The 15,449-nt window shown below is 37.9% G+C and overlaps 1 pseudogene; it reads left to right on the forward strand.

Moving 5' to 3' along the window:
• LOC147421153 (uncharacterized) overlaps positions 1–15,449 on the forward strand; it is a 56,889-nt pseudogene that overhangs the window by 14,552 nt on the left and 26,888 nt on the right.

A 15,449-nucleotide genomic window follows, 5' to 3' on the forward strand; every position in this document is an offset into this window, starting at 1 on the left:
CTAAAGATCGCCTTGACATCGATGGAAAGTGATGGGAGATGATTTGAAAAGCTTGAGAATGTCTTGGCAAGTATGCATAGAAGATTTGGTGCTCTTTGATATCTAGTTGGCGAAACTTCCATAAAAAACGGTGTTTCACAAGTGAAAAATGGACAGGTTCCATCATTATCTCCTCCCCCCCTCATCCATTTGCTTGTTTAACAAGCTACACTTTCTTGCCCCAATTGATCAATGGTACAAACTTATCCAAAGCGGTGATGAAGTGGATTATAGAGTTACAAGAATTTACATTTTCTTTCTTGGTGGAAGATAGTACAAGAGCCACCTTAATAGATTTGCTCACATATAAGCAAAGCTCATTTCTATTAAAGGAGTCTATGGTTCAAAAGCCAAAGGTTGAAGTACATGATTTAGAGGGAGCTTACTTGATTTTCTTTTATGGCTCTTATCAAAAATCTCATAATGCATCTTCAGGTGGTGTGGTACTTTATGATCTAGAAGGGAAGTGCTCATAAAAAAGGGAGTGAAGATCAATGCACATACCAACAACAAGGCAGAGTATTTGACCTTAGAGTTGGGTTTGCAAATGTGTTTGGAATATGGAGTCAAAAGACTGCAAATCAAGAGGGATGCACTCTTGGTGGTGAAACAGGTGTTGGGAATTTGGTAAAACTAAAAACACTAATTTAAAGATTACGTGCGTCAAGATTAAAGGATTATTGCAGAGATTGAAAGCTTGGAATATCAAGCACATTGACAAGAAATTGAATGAAGAATCTCATAATGCAGCCCAAGACATGATAATGGAAGTGTTTGCAATGAAGGCAGATGCTCCTATGTATATGGGAAGAGAGAGTCTTTCCAAGGAGACTAATTTTTTTTATAGGTGACCTACTAGAGGGAATTGAAACATCAAAGAAGTATGCATTTGTCAGGAAAGCAAGCATGTATAAAATGATTAATGATGTTCCCTTTATGAAAGGGGCGGATCTTGTTTTGAGGAGGGTACCTTGGAAGGAAGAAATTTATAGGGTTTTGGAGGAAAACCATGAGGGAGCATGTGTTGGAAATTTTGCAATGAAGATTACTCTTCATAATTTTGCAGGAAGGATATTTATGGTCATCCATTCAAAAGGATTTGTATCATTGGTGCAAGTCCTACGAGAAGTGTTAAGCTATGGGTATTAGAGTTTTAAAGAAAGAGTTGAGGAAGACCATTATAGATTTTGATGAAAAGTGGGGTATTGATGCAATAGGCTCACTGTCTGCAACTCAGAGATGAAAGACTTACATTTTGATATCAGTGGATTACCTATCAAGATGGGAAGAAGCAAAGCCTATGAGACAGATAACAAGCAAGGATGCTGCTAAATTTGTGTATGAGGATATATGTTGTAGGCATGGGAAGCCTTTGGAGATTCTTAGTGATAATGGTCCAAGTTTTAGAAGTGAATTGGTGGATTATCTATGTGACAAACTCAAAATTAGACACAATTACACTATACCCTATTACCCATAGTGTAGTGGTCTCAATGAGCGCTTCAATGGAGAGTTGATTAGAATCTTGAAAAGATGACTGAACATCATGGGAATAATTGAAATCTGGAGTTGCCATGTGCATTATGGGCATATAGGACTGCGGTGAAGACAAGAACCTCTTTCTCACCCTTTTATCTAGTTTATGTCAAAGAGGCTTTATTGCCAATTGAGGTGGAAATTCCCTCCTTGACAATGCCTACTAAAATGATGGATGAATTGCCTAATTCTTTGCACAAAAGATTTTTGACTTTGCAATAGGTGCAGTTAGACAAGTTCCTTGCATATGAGCACTATGGATATATGCAAGAGAAGAATTTGAAAAGGTTGAATACCAAAGTTAAAGATAAAGAAATCAAGGAGGGGGATCTAGCTTTGAGATACAACAAAAAATTGGATAATACTTTTAAAAAGAAGTTCCAGATTAAGTGGGAGGGACCATTTAAGGAGGTAGAACTATTTGCAAATGGTACTTACCAATTGGCTGATATGGATGGAACTACACATGGTTCACATGTAAATGGATTTACATGGAAGAAATATGTATCTAGGTTGATGAATATTGTGGAGGATGAGGTTGCAGATGACATACCTATGGTGCCTTCTCTCACAGTAGTGGAGGACTATGGCCCAACATTACATCTTTGACCTCCTAGATCATGAATGAACTACAAGCTGGGGGTGGGTGGGCAAAATATGTCAAGGTTTTTTCTTGCTAGGAGTGATGGCATATGTATATAAAAAATGCATTTTCGTCTTGTTCATGGATGCTCAATGCCCTTGGCATAGTGGTTGGCATGGACCACTTATGTACATACTGCAGTGTGGCTGATTATGATCTATCACCAATATGTACATACCTTCTGGGGGGGTTGGTGGACCTTGGATTCGGCTCTTAATTTTCCTTGGGAGCTCTCTCAAGTTTATTTAAGTATGGCTTTTGGTTGGATAGGCTAAAATGCAAGATGTTTTAGTACTTATTTTTCATGGGAAGTGTGATGTGCAAGATTGTGGGACAGTCTCGATTGCGGCAGTGTATATCCCGTAAATATCGCCTATGACATCAATGGAAAGTGATGAGAGATGATTTGAAAATCTTGAGAATTTCTTGACAAGTATGTGTGTAGGATTTGGTGCTCTTTGGTGTCTAGTTGGCCAAATTGCCATAAAAAATGGTGTTTCACATGTGAAAAATGGCAAAAAATATCACCAAAATGGACCACATTTGAGGGTTTTTGGACCAAAATGGCTCACATATGCCACATCACTCATATTTCCATGTTTGTTATGAATTAGGGTTTTTTTTAAATAAAAAATATCATCTCATTTTGTGAGGATTCATGAGAATACTAGGGTTTCTCTCAAGCTCATGTAGTGTTGTCCGACACTTGTAATCATCATTTTCTTCAACTTTGGAATGAGAAAAGCATGAATCAAAGCTTATTATTGTTAATTAAGTGATTAGGGAGGTGTATGAGAGTTTTGAGAGGGTGTGGTTTTAAGTGTTCATGGGAATTTGGGGAGGAAGAAGAAGCTTTCTATCAAGCAGTTTGTGGCTGTGACTACACAATTGTAGGTGGAAGGCAGCAAGAAATTTGAGAGGGAGATTGTTTATGTATAGTTTTGAAAGTGAGATTCCATGGCTGGTAAAATGGTTTTTTTGATGGAAATTATTGCTTTGTTTGGTGTGTGATAGCTATAAATCCAAGCCTCGAATTACCTCGACTAGCTTCGCAGCCTGTTTGGGTTGGTGATTGCATGTAATCCCCAAAATGAGAGGCTTGTGTTTCTTGAAGGAGTGATCCTCTTTGTGGGTTTGGTGAGGGTTTTATGTTGGAAACATCTTAAAAAATCTTCACTTTGATAGAGGTTGAGAAGAGACTGAGAGGGTTTTGTTGATGTGTTTGAAGCTTTGACTCCTTTAGTTTGCTCATGTTGATGTGCCCATGAGCAATTTACTCTTGTTTTTGAAAGCCTTATTGCTTTTGTGGTAATTTTATGATGTGGAATTTGAATGTTTTCAACCATGTGAATGGATTGATATGTATGGGTATTAACTTGTTGAGGTGCCCAAGCTATAGCCCACTTTGAATGCTTGTGTTCAGTAATTTCACAAGCCTAATTTCTTGTGTTCTGTGCTTTTTTTAGGATTAAGTTGGTTGTGTATGGTGAAGTGTATCTCCTTGCATTACAAGTCCTTCTATTTTGGTGTGTTTGGAGTGGTGATTGAAATATTATAGAGGATTTGTGTGACTTACTTGCTTTTGGAGAGCGTCTTTGCTCTCCAAAAGTACCAAATGTGCTACCATAGCGCATAAGGACATACCCGCTGTTGAGAAATTTGCGGTCTTGCACCGGGCTTTTGGCTGTGAGAGTTTGTGAGAGACCTCCAAAAAACTATATGAAGGAGTTAAACCATAGATGCCATGAAGTATAGGGTTTGGAAGGAAGTGCAATCAAAGAAGCCCCACTCTTTCTCTCTTGCACTCACACACACAAAGAAAGAACACAAAAGAGAATATCAAAACAACACAAAGATGAAAACATCAAGGCTATGGTCATATCATATCATGTGTAATATGAAAGGATTAATAGATAAGTTAATGGCATTCAATATTTTCCGACCAAACAGGCTACGAATTGTTCTTTGAAATTGTAGTTTTGTGCTTACCATAATATATATGTTTTGTTTAGTGATTGGGATTAATTATGTGTACAAATCCTCTTGGTTCATAGCAAGATAACTACACTTACGTCAAAAGAAAGGTTATAGTCTATAAGAGGTAGTATGATGGGATCTGGTGAAAGAAGTATTTCATTGAGCCTTTCTGAGCCAAAGAGAAACACTATACGTTGTTGAAAGTGTATTTTGCGGCTAATCCATAAGTTAATTCTAATAGATCGCACAGAGTGGAAGCGATAGAAATGCTCATCATGTAGATTATTTATCTAGGATACCTCTAGTATGTGCAAAATATAGATATGAAAGAAGAGAAGAGAAGAGAAGAGAATTTCCTTCCCAAGCCCTATTCTTGCCCGTAGGCAATAAGGATACTGCGGGGAGAGATGTACCTAGAATTTGTAGAGATAATGAATTTCTAAGAGTGAGAGAGATAGGCTTGGTTAGAGAGGGAGATGAGATTAGAGATATATGTTGGATGAGAAGTGAAAAAAAAAACAACAAGAAATCAACAAAATATAAAAGTAGAACACATCTTACTTGACAAACCCTTCGGGAGTTATTCACCATTTTTTATGGAGAGAGAAGAAGTGGGGCCTTGATTGATGCACCAAGTTCAATTCCTTCTTTGATTAGAGCTTATCTTCCAAGGATAGCTTCCAAGAATGCCTAGTCTTCCTCTAGGAGTAAGTGTAGGCTTAGACTTATGTTTATGGCTAAGTACAATTAGGAATTACTACTCTCACTCCCTCACGAATTCCTCTCATCAATGGCTTGAACGAATGTCCAGGAAGAAGAGGTTCCCTTTTATAGGTGAAGGGAACCCCCAAGGGTCTACACAAGAAGAGAAGAGCCAATGTGAACAGAAACTAGAAAAGTTTAAAATGAGTTGTCCCTGCATGATGTGGGCAGACTGGGGTCCAGTATTTTGATTATATCTCCTCAACCGTGGCTCCAAATTAAAAATTAAAAATATGGACAAAAAATTCAGTTCATTAGCTACGACTTCCATTCATATAATTTTTCCAATTCAGATTGGAACCTTGTGTAAAAAAATCATCAAAATAGGGTACAATTTGGGCAGCAAAAGTCTTCTTGTGGTCCCCTTAGCCTAGACTTTTATTTGATTCCAATGGACACCTCATGCCATACGAAAGCATGACATTGCTCCTTTACAAAGTTTTATAATCATGGTTGCAATAATGCATTAAAATAGGTGTATCTTTGAAAATCATGCCACCTAGTGTCTCACTAGGATTTGATTTCTTCCTAGTAGCTATTTAAAAGAAATATAAGAAAAATATAAAAAATACATAGAATATATATATATATATATATATATATATATATATATATATATATATATATATATATATATATATATATATATATATATATATATATATATTGGAAGTTACCCTAGATATAGGATCTAGCTAGGATGTGAGATAATAATGAGATAGTAGAAAGAAATGCTTTTTGCCCCAAGTTAAAGAGGCGGATCTATTGATGCTTTTTCCATACTACTTTTTGACGGTAAAGTAAGAATATATTACCCTTGAGATAAATAATCAGATGAGATAGAAATCTTATTTCTATACTTAGATATGCATATGTAAATTATAGGAAATATAATTATGTGTCTAAAAAGTTGCAAGATAGATCTTGTAGCATGCGTTCCCACTATGTACGTGTCACATCATGACATCCACCCCCTCTAAACCTGCACATCCTCCGGTATGTGCCGCATTCTCTCTTTGTAAGATCAGCCCTCTTGTACATCTTCCTTGCTTTCTTCTTCACTGGATGATTCTAAAGCTTCATCTTCACTTTGATTTTCACCTGTGTTTTGCTCTTCCTCCTCATCAACATCTTCTGGACCATTGTCTCCTCTTCTCTTAAACATTTTGATCCTTTTTCCTGCAATGGGAATATTTACTTCTATACCATCTAGTTCAGACAAGTTGTAAGTAGCATTTTCATTCACATACTTTACAACATACGGTCCAAACCATCTTTTTGAGAACCTACGCATGACTGTGTGTTGGTTATCAAGGCTACTATCGTACACTAAAACCCAGTCACCTTTGTCAATTGCTTTGCTCCTGAACCGATGTCGCTTATAAAAGTAGTCCTTGTTTTTCAACCTTGCATTTTTGAGTCGTTCTTTTGCACCCTCAATGTCTCCAGGTCTTCTCTCTAGTTGCCTTATGCGCAACGCAAGAAGACCTTGCCTGCTAAGCCCCTCTTGCCAAGGTAGTACATTCCATGTGGGAATTGTATCTTCAATTGGCATCACTGGCTTTTGACCATACATTAGCTCCGCAGGCATATAGCCAGTTACTGAGCTATGTGTTGTACGATCAGCCCATAAAGCATATGGTAACAATTTTTTGGCCACTGACCAACTCTTCCTTCACAAGCCTTGGCCAAAGCTTTGATGATAGGAGGATGTCCTCTTTCACTCTTTGCATTTCCTTCAGGGTTGTAAGTTGTAGTAAGAGAAAGCTTAAATTCTTAATCTAGAAAGGAACTCCCTTGCTTCCTTGGCATCCAGCTCACCTCTGTCTGCAGTGATCTTTCCCACACAACCATAACAACAAATCACCTCATCAAGAAGAAATTTGCACACAGCTTCTGTGGTTTTAGCTCTTAATGCTCTTCCTTCAACTTGATTAGTTAGGCCCTCTCGTGCAAGAACCAAGTATCTCATCTGCTAGAGTCCAAAGGCATTGTGACTAGATCCACAACCCATTTATAGTGCATGGCTAGTGGATATGTAGGGTGCAATCCATCACGATATCGGACATTTGAATACATTTGACAAGTTATACATGACTCTACAAATTGAGATACATCTTTATACATACCTTTCCACCAATATTTTTCTTTCAACTTGGAGAAGGCTACCCACACACCCCTGTGCCCAGCCCATAAACTCTCATGAAACTCTTGCATGAGCTTTTCCTGAGTCTCTTTTTTACATATAATCCTTTGTGGTGTAGCACCCTTTTGTTTAGGATGCTTCCACAAGTAACCATCCCTCAAAAAGTACCTGTATGCTTTCCTGTGTATCCTCCTGAATTCTTGTTCAGACCAATCATCTTGTTTTGTTAGAGTACTCGAGTAGCTTCCAATAAGAAGCCAATCACCTTCATAAAGCTCTTTCAAGAACAATTCAAGTGGATTAGTCATGCAAACATTGTTAGCTTTGACATGAGAAATAGAACAGAACTTTGTGCCTACATCATCTCCCTCGTCAATCATTTGTGACTCATCTTCATACCTTGCCCTTGATATCATATCTGCCACTGTATTGTCTTTACCTACAATGTGCTTAAACTCGGGATTTAAGGACTTAATGTATGAAATCCACCACAACATAGCAATTTCTGGCGTTGAGCAGCTTGTAGTCATCCCAAGAAGTGGTAGAAAATCTGTTTCTACAACCACACATGCACCAATTAGGTACTCTTTCCCATTTTTTCAAAGTTGTAACCATACCCCATTACTCTCTCTTTATTTGTGGATAGTTTCTCTGGCGAGCACTTAGTACCTTTGCTTCAAATCTTACCACATACATGTGTCCTTCTTCGTCATCTTGCCCTATTGCCCATCCAATCCCTATAGGACTAGTGTCTACTGTCACAATTACTAGCCTTTGACACTCATAGTCTACCTTTCTCAAAGCTAGTGTTGACTAAAGCAACTCCTTTAGCTTTCTCATGGCTTTTACATGTACTTCTGTTCATTTAAACTTTTGATTCTCTCTAAGCAATTGATAAAGAGGATCAGCTACATGTGCATAATGTGGAATCCAAATATCATAAAAGACACATGCTCAAAGAAACCTTCTAACCTTGGTGATGCTAGTGCATGTTTCTTTCATTCTTTGGATGGCATCTACCTTTGTTGGACAAGGTTTCCTACCATATGGCCCGCACATGTGCCCCACAATGTGCACCTTATTGACACCAAACATAGACTTATTCCCTGACAATGTAAGATTCACTTCTTCCAACCTAGACAATATTTTATCACAATCATTTACTATGATTTACCACAAACCTGTGACATCCCTTGAGATCCAAAGCTTCATCTTTCTCACTTTCTTCACATCCTTTGATAGACAAATCATCAATGAAAGGCATTGAGATTGGAGGAATAAAGTCATGTAAGACCTTATTCATCCCATTCATCATATGTGCAAACGAATTGGTTGCTCCCTGCGGCGGCAAGGTACACATCCTTACCAAACCCAAAGGTGTCCTCATGGTTGTCAAGTCTCTGCTTTCAATTGCAAGCTGAAATTGATCATACCCTAGGTAGAGATCCCCCATTGAGTAGATTGCCCTCCCTGCAAACGCCTCTGCAAACTCATCCACGATCAGTCATGTACCTACATTTCTAATTGTCACCTTGTTCATTGGTTACATATCTTGGAAGAAGCGTAGAGCACCATTCTTCTTTGGAACTGTGAACCACCTGTTTGAGTATGGAGCACAAGAAGGCTCCAAAATCTCATTTTGATTTTTTCATTCAGTATCTCTACTAACTTTGGCAAATGAGCCTTTGAAACTGGAATAGGCCGCATATTCTAAGGCAAATGAGGTATTGTGAAAATTACCATAGGAGTTACAATAGAAGGATCAACACATCCTATCTCATGTGGCTCAAATGCAAAAGCCTTACCATGCTTTGAAAGCATTTCTTTGAATCACTTTGTCTTCTCCTCCTGTGTTAGAAACTCCTTGCAACCAATCTGCAACTCTTGAAAAGACTCCTTTGTGAAGGTATGCAACCAATCCTTTTAGGATTCCTTAAACTTGGTTGCAAAGAAGCCTGCTCAATCTTGTTCCTATTGTTGGGTGGTAAGGGTGAAGCTACTGGTTTCACCTTCTTTTCTACACTCTTGTATTTAGTTTCAACATGGACTTCTGGGCCAACTGTTTGCTTGAAACATTGGTTTTCTTTAAAGGCTTCTATGACTTGATACATTTCCATAGAGCATACTTCTACAACTTCACTTTCAAGATGCAGGCTAGACTCCATTATAACATCAAGATCCCCCATAGTATCTACAAAAGAAACTTGCTCACACAAACCCAAAATATTTTCAGTAGGCTCTAGCAACCCACTCTCTTTCATGCCTATTTGTACATTATGTACATATTGCCTCTCACATCTCTCAAATCTTTAAGTTTTGTAAAACATACTAATCCATTCCTTGTTACAAAGGAGCTCGTTGAGAAAGTTTCACCTATTTTTGGATCAGGCGAGACCCTTTTCCTTTCTGTACCACTGCAATCCCACTTTACAATGGTACTTGGCCAAAACCCATCATTTCCCTATGATCATGAAACTCTTTCACCTTTGGTAGAGGATGTTCTTTGAGGTTGTCACGATTTCTTTCATGGTTTACACAAACTGTGAGAAATTAGACAGCACGTTTACCATCTTTTCTTCGTACCCTGGCATATGCTGAACCATCGTCCATTACCTTTGTTTCCATTTGAACTCCCACAATGTAGGGATGTCCAAGGATGAGATGATATGAAGATGTATCCTATACAAAGAAGTTTTGGTCAATTTTTACATCACCTATTGTCACCTTCACACCTGGACATACTGCATAGAATTCACTGGATGAATTGTTTGCCACTTTCACCATCCAACCATGATCTGTGTCCATCGGCCATTTACACTTGTTGTAGAGACTCTTTGACATTATGTTTATTTATGAACCATGGTCAATCAAGGCAACAAATGGCTCTTCAAGATCACCTACCTTGACCAAAGTTTTTATAGTAGCCCTTGCCCAGTGACTTCATGAATAGTAGCTCCTAGGAATAGCTTCAACTTCTTCATCATCATTTGAGAAATACACTTGCTTCATTGTCCCACTAGATTGGTAGGATCCCACCACACCTCCATCATCCTCCTTATATCGCAATTGCATCCCTTGTGTCCTCAAGGTTTCTCCATCAACCTGTGGACGAGCAACATCAGTAAGAGTTTGTCTCTTTCTCTTTATGATGTCAATGATCTCCTCGTGGAATTCACGCTTTGCAATGCCAAGGACTTCTCCCATAGTGAACTCAATCTTGCTATTCAAAATCTTCTCCTCCAAGACTTTCTTTAAATCTGTAGCAACCTCAATATCAGATTGTAGTTTATAAGTTGGGCCTTTTGTCTTACCTTTTGTTGACTCTTTCTTCTTTCCTGTTGTTGACTCCTCCATGAGTACTTCAAGTGGAGATGCTCCTTGTGCTGGGGGTGTTTGGGAAGGCATTGAGTTGCTTCTTTCTCCACTTTTAAAATCTCTTTTTGATGGTCCTTCATCAGCATTCTCACGTCTGCGCTTCTCTTCTACAATAGCCTCATTTTGTTGGCATTTTGTAATGTAGGCATGCACTGGATCATTCTATTCCCTTCACAAGCTCATCTAGTATGGACTCATCAAACTTAGGAGCTATAAAAGTAAGCTTTACCATTTTTTCAGAAGTTGAGGTTGAAGGACTTGTAGTGTTTAGTATCATCTTGTCCCTCCTTCTTTGTCGTTTGGCAAGCAGTGAGACAGCACCTTCAACTTCATTCCAATCGGTCTTTAGTCCTTGCTCAGCATCTTTATCTTCAAGAAGAAGCTCCAAATTTTCTTGAAACTCTTTACTTACAACTTGTAAGAAAAGATCTGTCTTCTTTGCATTTAGTGTGGCCGTTTCTGTCCTGGTGAGTTGTGCATAGCGCCGCCTAAATTCCCTAAGTAGCTATGTTATTGATAGTCCTTGCTTTGGCTTGACTACCCATTCTAAGAATGCCCTTTTGGTTACTCTCTCAGAGTCCTCCATGAAATATTCCTCCTTTAAAGCTACTTCGAGTTCTTCCCAGTTTCTCCCATGCCCGTCTTTAATTCCCCTAACATGTTCCCTAATTTCGGGAGCAACAACTAGCTCAAAGCTTTGAATCATCTCACCTTCTGACACGCGATGCAGCTCCACCTCCTTCACATACTCGTGCAAGTACTTGGTTACATCTTTGCCATTGAATTGATCCATTCTCTTGACAACCGCTTATATGGCTTTGATTGCTAAAATATTCCTTCTTTCAGTGGCATGTTGTTGTTCCATAAACATTGCAAATGCTTTTCTGCATTGTTGCTCGGTCAAAATGCATACCCTGTTGCTTCACATGATCACCCATGGTTACGCACAAAATCTCACCTTCACATATTCGCATCGGGTTCACCAAATATATGTCGCGAAATTTGCGGTCTTGCCAAGTGGCTGTGAGAGTTTGTGAGAGACCTCCAAAAAACTATATGAAGGAGTTAAACCATAGATGCCATGAAGTCTAGGGTTTGGAAGGAAGTGCAATCAAAGAAGCCCCACTCTTTCTCTCTTACACTCACACACACAAAGAAAGAACACAAAAGAGCATATCAAAAGAACACAAAGATGAAAACATCAAGGCTATGGTCATATCATAGCATGTGTAATATGAAAGGGTTAATAGATGAGTTAATGGCATCCAATATTTACCGACCAAACATGCTACAAATTGTTCTTTGAAATTGTAGTTTTGTGCTTACCATAATATATATGTTTTGTCTAGTGATTGGGATTAATTGTGTGTACAAATCCTCTTGGTTCATAGCAAGATAGCTACACTTACGTCAAAAGAAAGGTTATAGTCTATAAGAGATAGTATGATGGGATCCGGTGAAAGAAGTATTTCATTGAGCCTTTCTGGGCCAAAGAGAAACACCATACGTTATTGAAAGTGTATTTTGCGGCTAATCTATACGTTAATTCTAATAGATTTCACAGAGTGGAAGCGATAGAAATGCTCATCATGTGGATTATTCATCTAGGATAACTCTAGTATGTGCAAAATATAGATATGAGAGAAGAGAAGAGAAGAGAATTTCCCTCCCAAGCACTATTCTTGCCCATAGACAATAAGGATATTGTGGGGATAGATGTACCTTCAGCAAGGAGAACCTAGAATTTGTAGAGAGAATGAATTTCTAAGAGTGAGAGAGTTAGGTTTGGTTAGAGAGGGAGATGAGATTAGAGATATATGTTGGATAAGAGGTGGAAAAAGAAAACAACAAATCAACAAAATATAAAAGTAGAACACATCTTACTTGACAAACCCTTCGGGAGTTATTCACCATTTTTTATGGAGAGAGAAGAAGTGGGAAGACGTCAAGCCTTGATTGATGCACCAAGCTCAAGTCCTTCTTTGATTAGAGCTTATCTTCCAAGGATAGCTTACAAGAATGGCTAGTCTTCCTCTAGGAGTAAGTGTAGGCTTAGGCATGTTTATGGCTAAGTACAATTAGGAATTACTACTTTCACTCCCTCATGAATTCCTTTGATCAATGGCTTGAATGGATTTCAGCGAAGAAGAGGTCCTCTTTTATAGGTGAAGGAAACCCCCAAGGGTTTACACAAGAAGAGAAGAGCCAGTGTGAACAGAAACTGTAAAAGTTTAAAATGAGTTGTCCCTGCATGATGTGGGTAGACTGGGGTCTAGTATTTTGATCATATCTCCTCAACCGTGGCTCCAAATAAAAAAGTAAAAATGTGGACAAAAAATTCAACTCATTAGGTACGACTCCCATTTTATATAAATTTTCCAATTTGGATTGGAACCTTGTGTAAAAGAATCATCAAAATAGGGTACAGTTTTGGTAGCAAAAGTCTTCTTGTGGTCCCCTTAGCCTAGACTTTTATTTGATTCCAATGGACACCTCATGCCATATGAAAGCATGACATCGCTCCTTGACAAAGTTTTATAATCATGCTTGCAATAATGCATTAAAATAGGTATATCTTTGAAAATCATGCCACCTAGTGTCCCACTAGGATTTGATTCCTTCTTAGTAGCTATTTAAAAGAAATATAAGAAAAATATAAGAAATATATAGAATATTTATATATTGGAAGTTACCCTAGATATAGGATCTAATTAGGGTGTGAGATAATAATGAGATAGTAGAAAGAAAGAATCGATGTTTTTTGTCCCAAGTTAAAGAGGCGGAGCTATTGATTCTTTTTCCATAGTACTTTTTGACGGTAAAGTAAGAATACATTACCATTGAGATAAATAATAGGATGAGATAGAAAGCTTATTACTATACTTAGATATACATATGTACATTATAGAAAATATAATTATATATCTAAAAAGTTACAAGATAGATCTTGTAGCATGCGTTTCCACTATGTACGTGTCACATCACGACACTGCATGTTTGTATGCACTATGGTAGTACATTGAGTGCTTTTGGAGAGTATCTTGGCTCTCCAAAAGCATCAAATGAGCTACCATAGTGCATATGGGCATGCTCGCATGTTTGTATGCACGATGGCGGTGCATTGGATACTATTGGAGTGCGTCTTAGCTCTCTAAAATAACCCAATGCATAACCATAGTGCATAAGGACATGCCTCTATGTGTGTCTGTGCTATCATAGAGTAATGGGTGCTTGTAGTGTATTGGGTGCTATTAGAGAGCGTTTTAGCTCTCCAAAAGGACAAAATGTTCTACCATAGTGCATACGGACATGTGGGCATGTTTGTATGCACTATGGTAGCACATCGGGTACTTTTGAAGAGCCAAGACACTCTCCAAAACTCGGGGGTTCACTTACCAAAAATGTGTCTATCATAAGAGTTCAACAGAAGGAAATTTTAAATAGTAATATATATATGTATATATATTTGAAGAAACTGCCCGTTCATGGATATCAAAAAGTAATTACATATGTATGCATATTCGTGTCCATTAATTACAAAGGAATCCAAGGACCAAACATGTCAATCTGTCTTAAAATGCCTCCCCACAACCAACTTGCTCCTTTTGCATGCCGCCTACTCCAACACGTCCCTGCGCTACCTTCAGTGACTACAACAGGTCACTTAAATTTCGGTGCCAAATTACCGGGGTCAATGGCGGGCGTTGGTATATGTGTAGGTAAGTATGGAGGGAGATGAAGTTTAAAATTAATTTTAAATTTCCGAGGCATGTTTCGATGTATTTTTTGATGCACGTTCCGTCGCCCGTACGAATGCTTTTTTCGATGCCTGTACCGATACATGTTCCATCGAACCCTACAAAAAACAAACTACGGGATTTCTCTGCTCATTTGTCTTCTTCTTGCACCTTTTCTCTTGCTCTCTTCCTCCTCACCTCTTACAGATTTGGTGCGAAACAAGTTGTCGGAGGTGCTAATCTTGCTCGTGGACTACTCCATAGCACTAAGGTGAGATTCTTTTCAAGTTTACTTGTAGGTTTAGGGTTTAGGGTTTTAACATGGTGTGTGTGTGTGTGTGTGTGTGTGTGTGTGTGTGTGCATTTTTGCAGGTTCGAGGACGTTTACAATACCTTTTCTTGCTCAAATAGGCCGCATGTGAGTGCTTGAACTTTTAATGCATATTAAATGTATTTAAATTAATTTGTATATTGAAAAAAGAAAATTTCATGCTTTAAACTTTCAATGCTTTAAAAGAAATTATGGTTTGTGTTGTGAAATTTTGTTTTAAATTATGAAAAAAAAAATCTTATGAAAAAAATCTTGTTTCGAAGAAATTTCGTTTTGAATTATGTCGTTTTTCAAATTATGCGACTGATGAGGTTTAGGTTTTAGGTTTCGGTTAGGTTTAGTTTAGGCTATATGTTAGGTTATGGTATATATAGGTTATATGTTAGGTTTTACGTTAAGCTACATTAGGTTAGGTTAGCTCATAGGACGTTAATTATGTTAAGTTATCTTATAGGTTAGGTTTTAGGTTAGGTTTAAATTAAAAGTTTATAAATTAAGTTATAAGTTAGGTTATAGGTTAGGTTAGATTAGGTTATAGTTGTACTTAAAAAGCTAGGTTATGTTATATGTTAAGTTAACTCATGTTTAGGTTATAGATGGACGTTGTGTTCGGACAGTTAGAACTTATGTTTTTTTATGTTAATCTAAACACTTATCGGTTAAACGTGCAAATACAACCATCTACCAATGTCTAAACCATAACCCTCTAACCCTATTAGCAGACTGAAATGGTCAAGCGCTACACTAATTGCATTTGGAGCAACCAAATCAAAAGTTTCCAAACCTAAACGGATTTACATAGGCTACCCTAACTCCAAATATAGTAATGTATTAGCGGCCAAAACAAAAGTCATTCATCTAAAGCCGATAACCCTTAGCACCAATCCCTAAGCAGATTAAATG

This window comes from Adiantum capillus-veneris, chromosome 28 (genome assembly GCF_014529385.1).
Source record: "Adiantum capillus-veneris isolate H3 chromosome 28, ASM1452938v2, whole genome shotgun sequence".
Classification (NCBI taxonomy): domain Eukaryota; kingdom Viridiplantae; phylum Streptophyta; class Polypodiopsida; order Polypodiales; family Pteridaceae; genus Adiantum; species Adiantum capillus-veneris.